This window comes from Meles meles, unplaced genomic scaffold (assembly GCF_922984935.1).
Source record: "Meles meles unplaced genomic scaffold, mMelMel3.1 paternal haplotype, whole genome shotgun sequence".
NCBI lineage: Eukaryota > Metazoa > Chordata > Mammalia > Carnivora > Mustelidae > Meles > Meles meles.
This window is the reverse complement of record NW_025721134.1, coordinates 235,067-245,927: the sequence shown is the minus strand read 5'-3', so window position 1 is coordinate 245,927 and position 10,861 is coordinate 235,067. Positions and strand designations below refer to the sequence as shown.

Genomic DNA, 10,861 nt, shown 5'->3' with positions numbered 1-10,861 from the left:
TGCTGGAAAAAAGAAAAGGCTGTTTGTTCTTCACTGAATAAAATGGATGATGTGAGGACCTCACCCCTTTCCTGGCTCTCAGTGGAAGATTTCATTGGCCTTAAAAGACCCCAAACTTTCGGTGTCACATTTTACTTCTACACTGAGTTCTCACATGCTACTGTGCCAAAAGCTAAACCTTAAAATCTGGGGGATGGGGCAGAGCTTCTAAAATAAACAGAAATTGATCTTACAAAGTGAAGAAAGCTGGTTCCCACTTCTTGTTGAGTGTTAGGTTCTGGATGCAGGCATTCTTCCACGCCTTTTAAAAATTCCTTAGGTACAGCAAGGATATCTTCAATATTTGAGAACAGCATCTACAAATAAATATAATAAGTGCAATAGTGAAGCAGGTCAAAAAAAAAGTCCATGAGAGGATAGTATTCTCTTTGCAAGCTGAAAATTTCAGGGCATGCTTATCCTTTCTACCCACGCAGAGGGCAGAGGACCAATTTTGTCTGGACATCCTTTCTACTCCTACACAGCTCTGGGAACCAGGAACCCATTCCTGGCTCTCAGGAAAAGCCCGAATAACTAAATCCAAGCGTGACAGTCCCCAACCCATTAGTGAGAATGGGCAGCAGGTAACATAGTGCAGGCAGATTTGCTGGCAGGCTTTTGGGGGCAAAGGCTTCTTTGGTCTCTGGAACAGCATCCTGGAATGGACAGCTTCCCCTCTGGAAAGGTGCTGTGTCTGGAAGTGATAGCTTGGACAGCTACAAGGTCATTTTGCAGGGATGAGAAGAGCCAGCCCTGGGGCAAAGCAGATAACCTGGATGAAAGTGAAGAGCTAGACAGAACCTGGCAATCTTATCCACCTCCCTGAGTCACAGGTCCTGAACCTTCTCTTCTGTCTGGAGTCCCCAAATGAGAGCTGATGTGTCTTCAACTTGTTTGAATAATAAGTGTCTATTGCTTGGGACCAAAAGCACACAAACTAAAATGCTCCCATGGTAAGAGAATTTGAAAGTTCATTTTTAATTTATAAAAAAATAGTCAGAAGAGCCTATAAAAATCCTTGGGAATTTTTTTTTTTTTTTGTAAAATAAAACAGCAAATCAGCACCAAAAATAAACATCAATAATAATTTAGGCAGCTTAAATGAATAATAACAGTAGTGCAATTAATTTTCATGTACCTCCTCCCCCTTTACAAAACTCTTCATCATTTTCCTTTCCTAAAAGGAAAGGCTTATACATGTGTTTCTGAGTTGAAGACATTATGCAGACATTTTCTGCACCACGGAACCACCCAAATCATTTACTCTTTGGTGATCAAAGATTGAAGTCACATTTGTCCACATCTTGCTTCCTAAGCCACCTCAGGAAATGCTCCTACTTAGGGCTCTGTTCCCCCTTGCTCACAGACACTGAGGTTCTTGGTCATGTGTTTGTTTTTCTTCCTCTTTTCAAACTGCCCAAAGGCCTCGGCAAAAAATTGTTCCATGTCTTCTACGCCTCTACGTCCTCATCACTCTGTTTCTTTTCCCAAAACCTCTTTCCCTTTATCTCAGGGTCGTCCACACAAGTGACTGGCACAGAACTTATAGTGGAACTGAGGAGAAGCTCAAGAGCCTAGAGTAACATCCCACAGAAGAAATTTTAACTAAAAGGGAATGTGTGCTTGGGTTGAGGGCAGACTGTGCCTCTTCTCACCTTCACTGTTTCTTCTGTTACATTTTGATCAATTTTTGATGCAGCACACTGGTTCATTCAGTGTAAGAAAACCTGCATGAAAAAAACAAAAAAAAAAGATATTGTGAAGGCAACATTAGGTTAATAAAATAACAGGGTGTTGATTAGAACTAAATTTTTTATAGGAAACCAGAGTTTAAAAACCCAGTAACTCCTGAGAATAATTGTTTAGTTGTAAAAGGTGAAACCCTGGTTCACAGTGGTTTCTCCCTGGGAATATATCCTTCAGAATTTGGGGGCAAGGGGCGCCTGGGTGGCTCAGTGGGTTAAGCTGCTGCCTTCGGCTCAGGTCATGATCTCAGGGTTCTGGAATCGAGTCCTGCATCGGGCTCTCTGCTCAGCGGCGAGTCTGCTTCTCTCTCTCTCTCTGCCTGCCCCTCTGTCTACTTGTGATCTCTCTCTGTCAAATAAATAAAATCTTTAAAAAAAAAAAGAATTTGGGGGCAAGACCAAAAGTGATCATGTATATATGAACTAAATTTATCCACCACGATCTCAATGTTCTGTGGTAAACAGTTAGGAGTCAAAATTTCCTAAATTTCTAAGTCTTGCGAAGTACAAAACACCAAAATCTAATGAAAAATTATGAATAATGAATAATGAAATATTGAAATATTGAATAATGAAAATAATGAAATAATGAATAATGAAAAATGTATCTCCTTCAACTCATTTTTTGTCCTCCCCACTCTTTCCGTCAGGCATGCACAGCAGATCACTCTTAAAAGTCACACAGACATGTTCATTGCTATAACATTTTCAGATAGTTGTGGATATTCTTCTTTAATACAACACCATACCTCAGGTCATTTCTTAAAGGGTAGTCATGATTTTTAATCTGAAACCAACCATATCAGTGAACTCTCCACACTCTGTTGCATTAACACCAACTGATCTATCTGCAGTTTGAAGAGATCTATTATATATGCTTGATGCTATAAGGTATTTTAGCAATGATGCACTGGGAGTTAAACATATCTTCAAGATATTAACACATTTTGTTATTTAATATCAAAGAAAACCCACATCACAATAGTTAGTATCAGTATCCAACTCATTAGAAAAATCTGTAAGTATGAGGAAAGTATCGAGCTCATAGATATAAATTTTCCAAAACTCGAAATTCACTTGCAAACTTGAATTTATCATCATCAGCAAATACTATCAGTTGTTTTCCTTGAGGTGACAAGCTTACTTCATCCTTTTTGAAAAAAAACTATCTGCCAAATGCCTGAATGCCAGGAAACTGAAACATAGTTTATCTCACAGTTGTTATTTCAAGTAAATATAATGTTCCATAGCAACTCAACCACAAATTCTAGTCCCTGGAGACAACCATATTTTTGAGTATGAGCAGAAGTACTAGGTATACTTCCCATTTCATCACACAGAATATTAAAAAGACACATGCTCAAGAGTCAGGACTTAATAAAACTCATAATTTTTACAGCTTTAAGTGAAATTGGCATCCCCTTGTCACTCCCTCATGAGTGAGGACCAGGAAGTATGTCTTGGCTACTAGTAGAGTTTGGTGCCACTGCTGGATTCACACTAAAACATCAGCAGTTTTACACATGACTGATTTTCCCCCACCAGTGTAAGCAACAGCACAGTAGCGGGTCAGGGGGGTGGGGGGGAAGGAAACGAAGTCTTAGAAGTCTTAGTATTACCACGAGAATAGCTTTGACCTTACATATTCTCCAAAAGGATTTTTGCAAAACGCCAAAAACCTGCAAAGCACCAGTTGAGAGCCACTGTTTTAGGTATATAAAACATATCAATAAACAAAATAGTCAAGAATTTCTGCTCTTATTCTAGTGGGAGGAGGCAGACGATATGCAATAAACATAATAAACATATTCAGCGTACTAGAAGCTAGGTGCTAAAACTGAGCAATGAACTTACTGTAATAATAACATATCTACACACAATTGAAAAAAATTATTATTAAATGTTACCAAACATTTAAATTATACCAAGTCTCTACAATCTCTTTCAGAAAACAGGAGTAGAAGAAACATTTCCTAACTTGTTTTATGAGGCCAGCATCATCCTAATACCAAAACCAAAGACTTCACAAGAAAATAACAGACCAATATCTCTTATAAGTATAAAAGTTCTAAGTGGGGCGCCTGGGTGGCTCGGTGGGTTAAAGCCTCTGCCTTAGGCTCAGGTCCTGATCTCAGGGTCCTGGGATCAAGCCCAGCATAGGCTCTCTGCTCAGTGGCGAGCCTGTTGCCTCCTCTCTCTCTGCCTGCCTCTGCCTACTTGTGATCTCTATCTGTAAAATAAATAAATACAATCTTTACAAAAGTTCTAAGCAGGGGCGCCTGGGTGGCTCAGTGGGTTAAAGCCTCTGCCTTCGGCTCAGGTCCTGATCTCAGGGTCCTGGGATCAAGCCCCGCATAGGGCTCTCTGCTCAGCAGGGAGCCTGCTTCCTCCCCTCTCTCTGCCTGCCTCTCTGCCTACTTGTGATCTCTGTCTGTCAAATAAATAAATAAAATCTTAAAAAAAAAAGAAAAGAAAAAAGTTCTAAGCAAAATATTAACAAGTAAAAGCCAAAAATGTCTAAAAACAATTGTACTCCACAACCAAGGGGAATTTACCATAGGTATGCAAAGCTGGTTCAACATTCTAAAATCAGTTAATGAAATCCATCTCATTACCGATCTAAAAAGAAAAATCATACGATGTGATCAAAAGATGAAGAAAAAAGCATTTGACAATTCCAACACCCACTCATGACAAATACTCAGTAAACTAAGAATACAAGGGAATGTCCTCAACATTATTAAAAAAAAAAATCTTTTAAAAAAACCCTACAGCTAACATCATATATAATGGTGAGAAACTAGAAAATTTCCCATTACAATCAGGACCAAGGCAAATCCTGTCACCACTCCTTTTCAGCATTGTCTTCCATTTCCTAGTTAATACAGTAAGACAAAAAGGGAAGTAAAAGGCTTATAGGTTGGAAAGGAAAAATAAAACTGTCTTTGTTCACAAACGATATGATTGTCAGTGTGGGAAATGCAAAAGAATCGACAAAAAACCTCCTGGAACTTAGAAGCAATTATAGCAAAGTTGCAGGATACGTGGTTAATATACAAAATTCACTCACTTTCCTCTGTGCCAGCAATGAACAAATGGAATTGAAATTAAAAACACAATACCATTTACATTAGCACCTCCAAAAATGAAATACTTAGGTATAAATCTAACAAAATATGTACAACAGGAGGAAAGCCACAAAACTCTGATAAAAATATACCAAAAGAGACTAAATAAATGGAGAGAGGCAGTCCACATTAATGGATAGGAAGACTCGGTAATGTCAAGATGCTAGTTCTTCCCAACCTGATTTAACACAATTTTAATCAAAATTCTAGCAAGTTCTTTGGTGGATATCAACAAAACGATTTTAAGTTTATATGGAGAATGAAAGACTCAGAATAGTCAAAACAGTACTAAAAAAAAATAAGGAAAAAGTCACAAGACTGACACTACTGGATTTCAAGGCTTAATATAAAGCCATAATCAAAACAGTATGGAATTGGTTAAAGAACAAATAGATAAATGAAATACAACAGAGAGCCCAGAAACAGACTCACACAAATATAGTCAACTAAGCTTTGACAAAGGAGCAAAGGCTATGCTATACAATGGAGAAAGGATAGTCTTTCTAACAAACAGTGCTGGGAACAACTGGACATCCACATGTAAAAAGATTAGAAAAAAAAAATCTAGACACAGACCTTACATCCTTCAGAAGAATTAGCTCAAAATGGATCAGACCCAAATATAAAATACAAAACCCTAAAGTGCCTAGAATTAACATAGGGGGAAATTTCTAGGTGATGATATGGTGATGACTTTTTTAGATGTAACACCAAAGGCATGATCCATGAAAAAAAAAAATTGACAATCCAGACATCATTAAAATTAAAAACTTTTCCTCTGTGATGACAAGAGAATGAGAAGACAAGCCACAAACCAGAAAGTATTTCCCTAAGAATTATATGACACATGTGATAAAGAATCATAGTCCAAAATGTACAAAGTAAAATTCAACAATAAGAAACTCAACAATGAAATTTAAAAATGGGCAGAACTGAACAGACACCTCACCGAAGATATACTCATGGCAAATAAGCGTATGAAAAGGTGTTCAAATCTTGTGTCATTAGGCAGCTACAAATTAAAAGAACAATGAGATACTACACACTTATCAGAAAGGAGAAAATCCAAAATACTGAGAGTGCCAAAGGCTGTCAGGCTGGGGAATAATCAGAAACACTCACTCATTGCTGGTGGGAATGCAAACTGATACAGCCACTTTGGGAAACAGTTTGGCATATTCTTACCATAAATGTTCTCACCATGCCAATTCAGCGATCGTGTTCCTTAGAAGTTACCTAAATGAGCTGAAAATTTATCCATAACAAAACCTGCACCTGCAAGTTCACAGCAGCTGTATTCATTAATGACAAAAGTGGGAAGCAATCAAGATGTCCTTCAGTAAGTGAATGGATAAATACATCCAAACGATGGAATATTCTCAACCTAAAAAAGAAATGAGCATGATCTGGCCCCTCCATCCTCTCATATTCTGTCTCATCCCAGCTTCCCCATTCTGGACCACTGCCCAACCACAGCCACCTCTCTGTGCCTCCCCAACAAGCCACGCCTACTTCCACCTTGGCACCTTTTCACAACCTGCTTCCTCAGCCTAAAACCCTCTTCATCTGGCTGCCTCCTACTGTCACTCACTCCTAAGCTTCAGGTCTTTCATGGCCATCCAGTCTAAGTGTTCCCTTTCCCACCCCCCATCATTACCTACCTACCCCATTACTCTACTTTATCTACCCCATGGCACTACCTGCTCCTCCATGTCCCATTTTATGTATTTGTTTACTAGTCCCCCACATTCATACCAGAGCTCTGTGAAGGCAGTCTACCTGTTTTGTTCACTTGGGTTTCCCCCGTGTCTCCCAACAATACCTGGCACTTGGTAAGCACTCAGTAACTCTAGTGGTATAAGTAAAAAATATTTTCTTCACTAGAGGGTCTTTGTTTCTAAAGACCACCAGACTGTGTAGTATTAAGTCCCCTCGTGTATTATCTTCCCAGCTATTAGAATACAGCTAATCATCAGCAACTTAGAATATAAGAATATCATACAATCGCTTTTCTTTTTCATCATCATATACCAGGGTACCTCAATATTAACACTCTGGACACTTGTGTCAGAAAAATGTTGGTTGTGGGGTTTGTCCTGTACATGTAGGATGTTTAAGTGTTTCATGGCCTGCACTGACTAGATGCTAACAGCAACTACCATCCCAGTTGCAACCACCAAAAATGTCTCTCCACATTGCCATGACTCAGCACCCCCACAGTGGTGCAGTTGAGCGCCCCTGGTATATACAATCCCCAAATACCTATAGCACTATTAAGGAAATTCACAAATTTGAGACTAAAAGCTTCTGCATTATCAACATCTCTGGGCTACATGATAAAAATAATTTTTTCTGGCTTCCTGGGTTTTAAGCAATGTCCCCTATTTCTCCATATATCTTCTTATTTCAATGATTTTGTTAGATTATAAGTAAAAAGTCCACCACATTTTTATAAAATTATTAGGCAGAATTTAAAGTTCCTTTCAAACAAAGCAGATTTTTTAAAGCTCCCTTTGTTGTATAGTTTCAATTCAGGCACGATGAAGAACAATTATAAAATACTTGGAGTTTGCATGTCTGTTCTCCATCAGACTATATAACACTACAGAAAATGTATGGGCAGCATGTTTTCATCTTTTGGAACAGATATTAGTTTGTCCCTAGACTGCCATGACAACATTCCACCCATACAAAGCTCCAAAAACAGAGAATAATAAATCACTTGTCACTTGTTCAGTAGCACTGAAGACTAACCCTCTTGGGCATCTATCTCTCTACAAACGATTAAAGGAAAATATATGTCACCCTGGGTTACTCAGATAGATGCCTAAAAAGATCACAGGGATACCAAACAGTATGTCAATATCCAGAGGAAAAAATCTTGGAATGTTGGTGTTTTTTCATGATTCAGAACCAAAAGGATTTATTACGTCCTATTTGTTGAGAGCCTGTTAATATGTACTCAATTTCTCACAAAAAGATGTTTTATTCTTTCTCAAAACAACTATTATTTCAAAATTAACATCACCAACATCTAGACGAAGATCATTTTTCACCATACAACCATACTTTTTAAACTTCCTTGGCTGAAACTTCTCCAGGATTTGAGGATAATTAAAACATTATTTAGGAGGGAGTCAAGATGGCGGAGAAGTAGCAGCCTGAGACTACATCAGGTAACAGGAGATCAGCTCGATAGCTTATCTAAACATTGCAAACACCTACAAATCCAACGGGAGAGTGAAGAGAAGAAGAACAGCAACTCTAGAAACAGAAAATCAACCACTTTCTGAAAGGTAGGACTGGCGGAGAAGTGAATCTAAAACGACGGGAAGATAGACCGCGGGGGGAGGGGCCGGCTCCCGGCAAGCGGCGGAGGAACGGAGCACAAAATCAGGACTTTTAAAAGTCTGTTCCACTGAGGGACATTGCTCCAGGGGCTAAACCGGGGTGAAGCCCACGCGGGGCCAGCGTGGCCCCAGGCCCCGCAAGGTCACAGAAGGATCGGGGGTGTCAGAGTGTCGGAGAGCTTGCAGGTATTAGAACGGAAAACCGGCTGCAAAGACAGAGCCGAGGACTGAACTCTCAGCTCGGGGTTACCTTGAACTGGTCGCGGGCTGGGTGAGCTCGGAGCGCGGCTAGAGGCTGGGGATACGGGAGTGATTGGGTGCTGTCCTCTGGGGGCGCACTGAGGAGTGGGGCCCCAGGCTCTCGGCTCCTCCGGGCCGGAGACTGGGAGGCCGCCATTTTCATTCCCGTCCTCCGGAACTCTACGGAAAGCGTTCAGGGAACAGAAGCTCCCAAAAGCGAACCCGAGCCGATTACTTAGTCCGGCCGCCGGGAAGGGCGGTGCAATCCCGCCTCGGGCAAAGACACTTGAGAATCACTACAACAGGCCCCTCCCCCAGAAGATCAACAAAATATCCAGCCAGGACGAAGTTCATCTATCAAGGAGAAAGCAGATTCAATTCCTAAGACAGCAGAGCAATTCCAGAGGAGGAGAAAGCAAAGCACGGAACTCATGGCTTTCTCCCCATGATTCTTTAGTCTTGCGGCTACTTCAATTTTTTTTTTTTTTTTTTCAATTTTTTTTTTTCTTTTTTCAATTTTTTTTTCTTTTTTCTTTTTTCTTCTTCTGCTAAATTTTTTTAAAACTTTTACCCTTTTCTTTTTTAACATTTTTTGACTAGTTCATCTAAATATATATATTTTTTCTTTCTTTTTTATATTTTTTTATTTGTTTTATTTTTTAAATTTTTTTCTTTTCTTTTTTTTTTCTTTTTTTTCCTTTTTTTTTCAGAACCTGTTTTTTATCCCCTTTCTCCCCCCCACAATTTGGGGTCTCTTCTGATTTGGTTACAGCGCATTTTTCCGGGGTCTTTGCCACCCTATTAGTAGTTTATTTGCTCCTTCATATCCTCTTATCTGGACAAAATGACAAGGCGGAAAAAATCACCACAAACAAGAGAACAAGAGACAGTGCCGAAGGCTAGGGACCTAATCAACACAGACATTGGTACTGTGTCAGATCAAGAGTTCAGAATGACGATTCTGAACATTCTAGCCGGGCTCGAAAAGGGCATGGAAGATATTAGAGAAACCCTCTCTGGAGATATTAAAGCCCTTTCTGGAGAAATTGAGGAACTGAAATCTAACCAAGTTGAAATCAAAAGGGCTATTGATGAGGTGCAATCAAAAATGGAGGCTCTCACTGCTAGGATGGATGAGGCAGAAGAAAGAATTGGTGATATAGAAGACCAAATGACAGAGAATAAGGAAGCCGAGCAAAAGAGGGACAAACAGCTGCTGGACCATGAGGGGAGAATTCGAGAGATAAGTGACACCATAAGACGAAACAACATTGGAATAATTGGGATTCCAGAAGAAGAAGAAACAGAGAGGGGAGCAGAAGGTCTATTGGAGAGAATCATTGGAGAGAATTTCCCTAATATGGCAAAGGGAACAAGCATCAAAGTCCAGGAGATGCAGAGAACCCCCCTCAAAGTCAACAAGAATAGGTCCACACCCCGTCACCTAATAGTAAAATTGACAAGTCTTAGTGGCAGGGAGAAAATCCTGAAAGCAGCCCGAGAAAAGAAGTCTGTAACATACAATGGTAAAAATATTGGATTGGCGGCGGGCTTGTCCACGGAGACCTGGCAGGCCAGGAAGAGCTGGCATGATATATTCAGAGCACTCAACGAGAAAAACATGCAGCCAGGAGTGCTCTATCCAGCTGGGCTGTCATTGAAAGTAGAAGGAGAGATCAAAGTCTTCCAGGACAAACAAAAACTGAAAGGGTTTGCAAACACCAAGCCAGGTCTCCGGGAGATATTGAAAGGGGTCCTCTAAGCAAAGAGAGAGCCTAAAGGTAGTGGATCAGAAGGGTGCAGAGACAATATACAGTAACAGTCACCTTACAGGCTAATAATGGCACTGAATTCATGTCTCTCAATAGTTACCCTGAATGTTAATGGGCTAAATGCCCCAATCAAAAGACACAGGGTATCAGAATGGATAAAAAAACAAAACCCATCAGTATGTTGCCTACAAGAAACTCATTTTAGACGCGAAGACACCTCCAGATTTAAAGTGAGGGGGTGGAAAACCATTTACCATGCTAATGGGCATCAGAAGAAAGCTGGGGTGGCAATCCTTATATCAGATCAATTAGATTTTAAGCCAAAGACTATAATAAGAGATGAGGAAGGACACTATATCCTACTCAAAGGGTCTGTCCAACAAGAAGATCTAACAATTTTAGATATCTATGCCCCTAACGTGGGAGCAGCCAACTATATCAACCAATTAATAACAAAATCAAAGAAACACATCAATAATAATACAATAATAGTAGGGGACTTTAACACTCCCCTCACTGAAATGGACAGATCATCCAAGCAAAAGATCAACAAGGAAATAAAGGCATTAAATGACACACTGGACCAG

At 39.9% G+C, this 10,861-nt stretch overlaps 1 long non-coding RNA gene across 1 annotated transcript in view; it reads right to left on the bottom strand.

The window, feature by feature from the left end:
• Nucleotides 1–296: 296 nt before the first annotated feature.
• LOC123936026 overlaps nucleotides 297–10,861 on the bottom strand; it is a 71,715-nt gene continuing 61,150 nt past the window's right edge. The window contains exons 2-3 of the long non-coding RNA XR_006817060.1: nucleotides 1,695–1,766; nucleotides 297–356 (exon numbers count right to left, since the gene is read on the bottom strand). This is a non-coding gene — a long non-coding RNA (uncharacterized LOC123936026). The remainder of the gene's footprint in view (nucleotides 357–1,694; nucleotides 1,767–10,861) is intronic.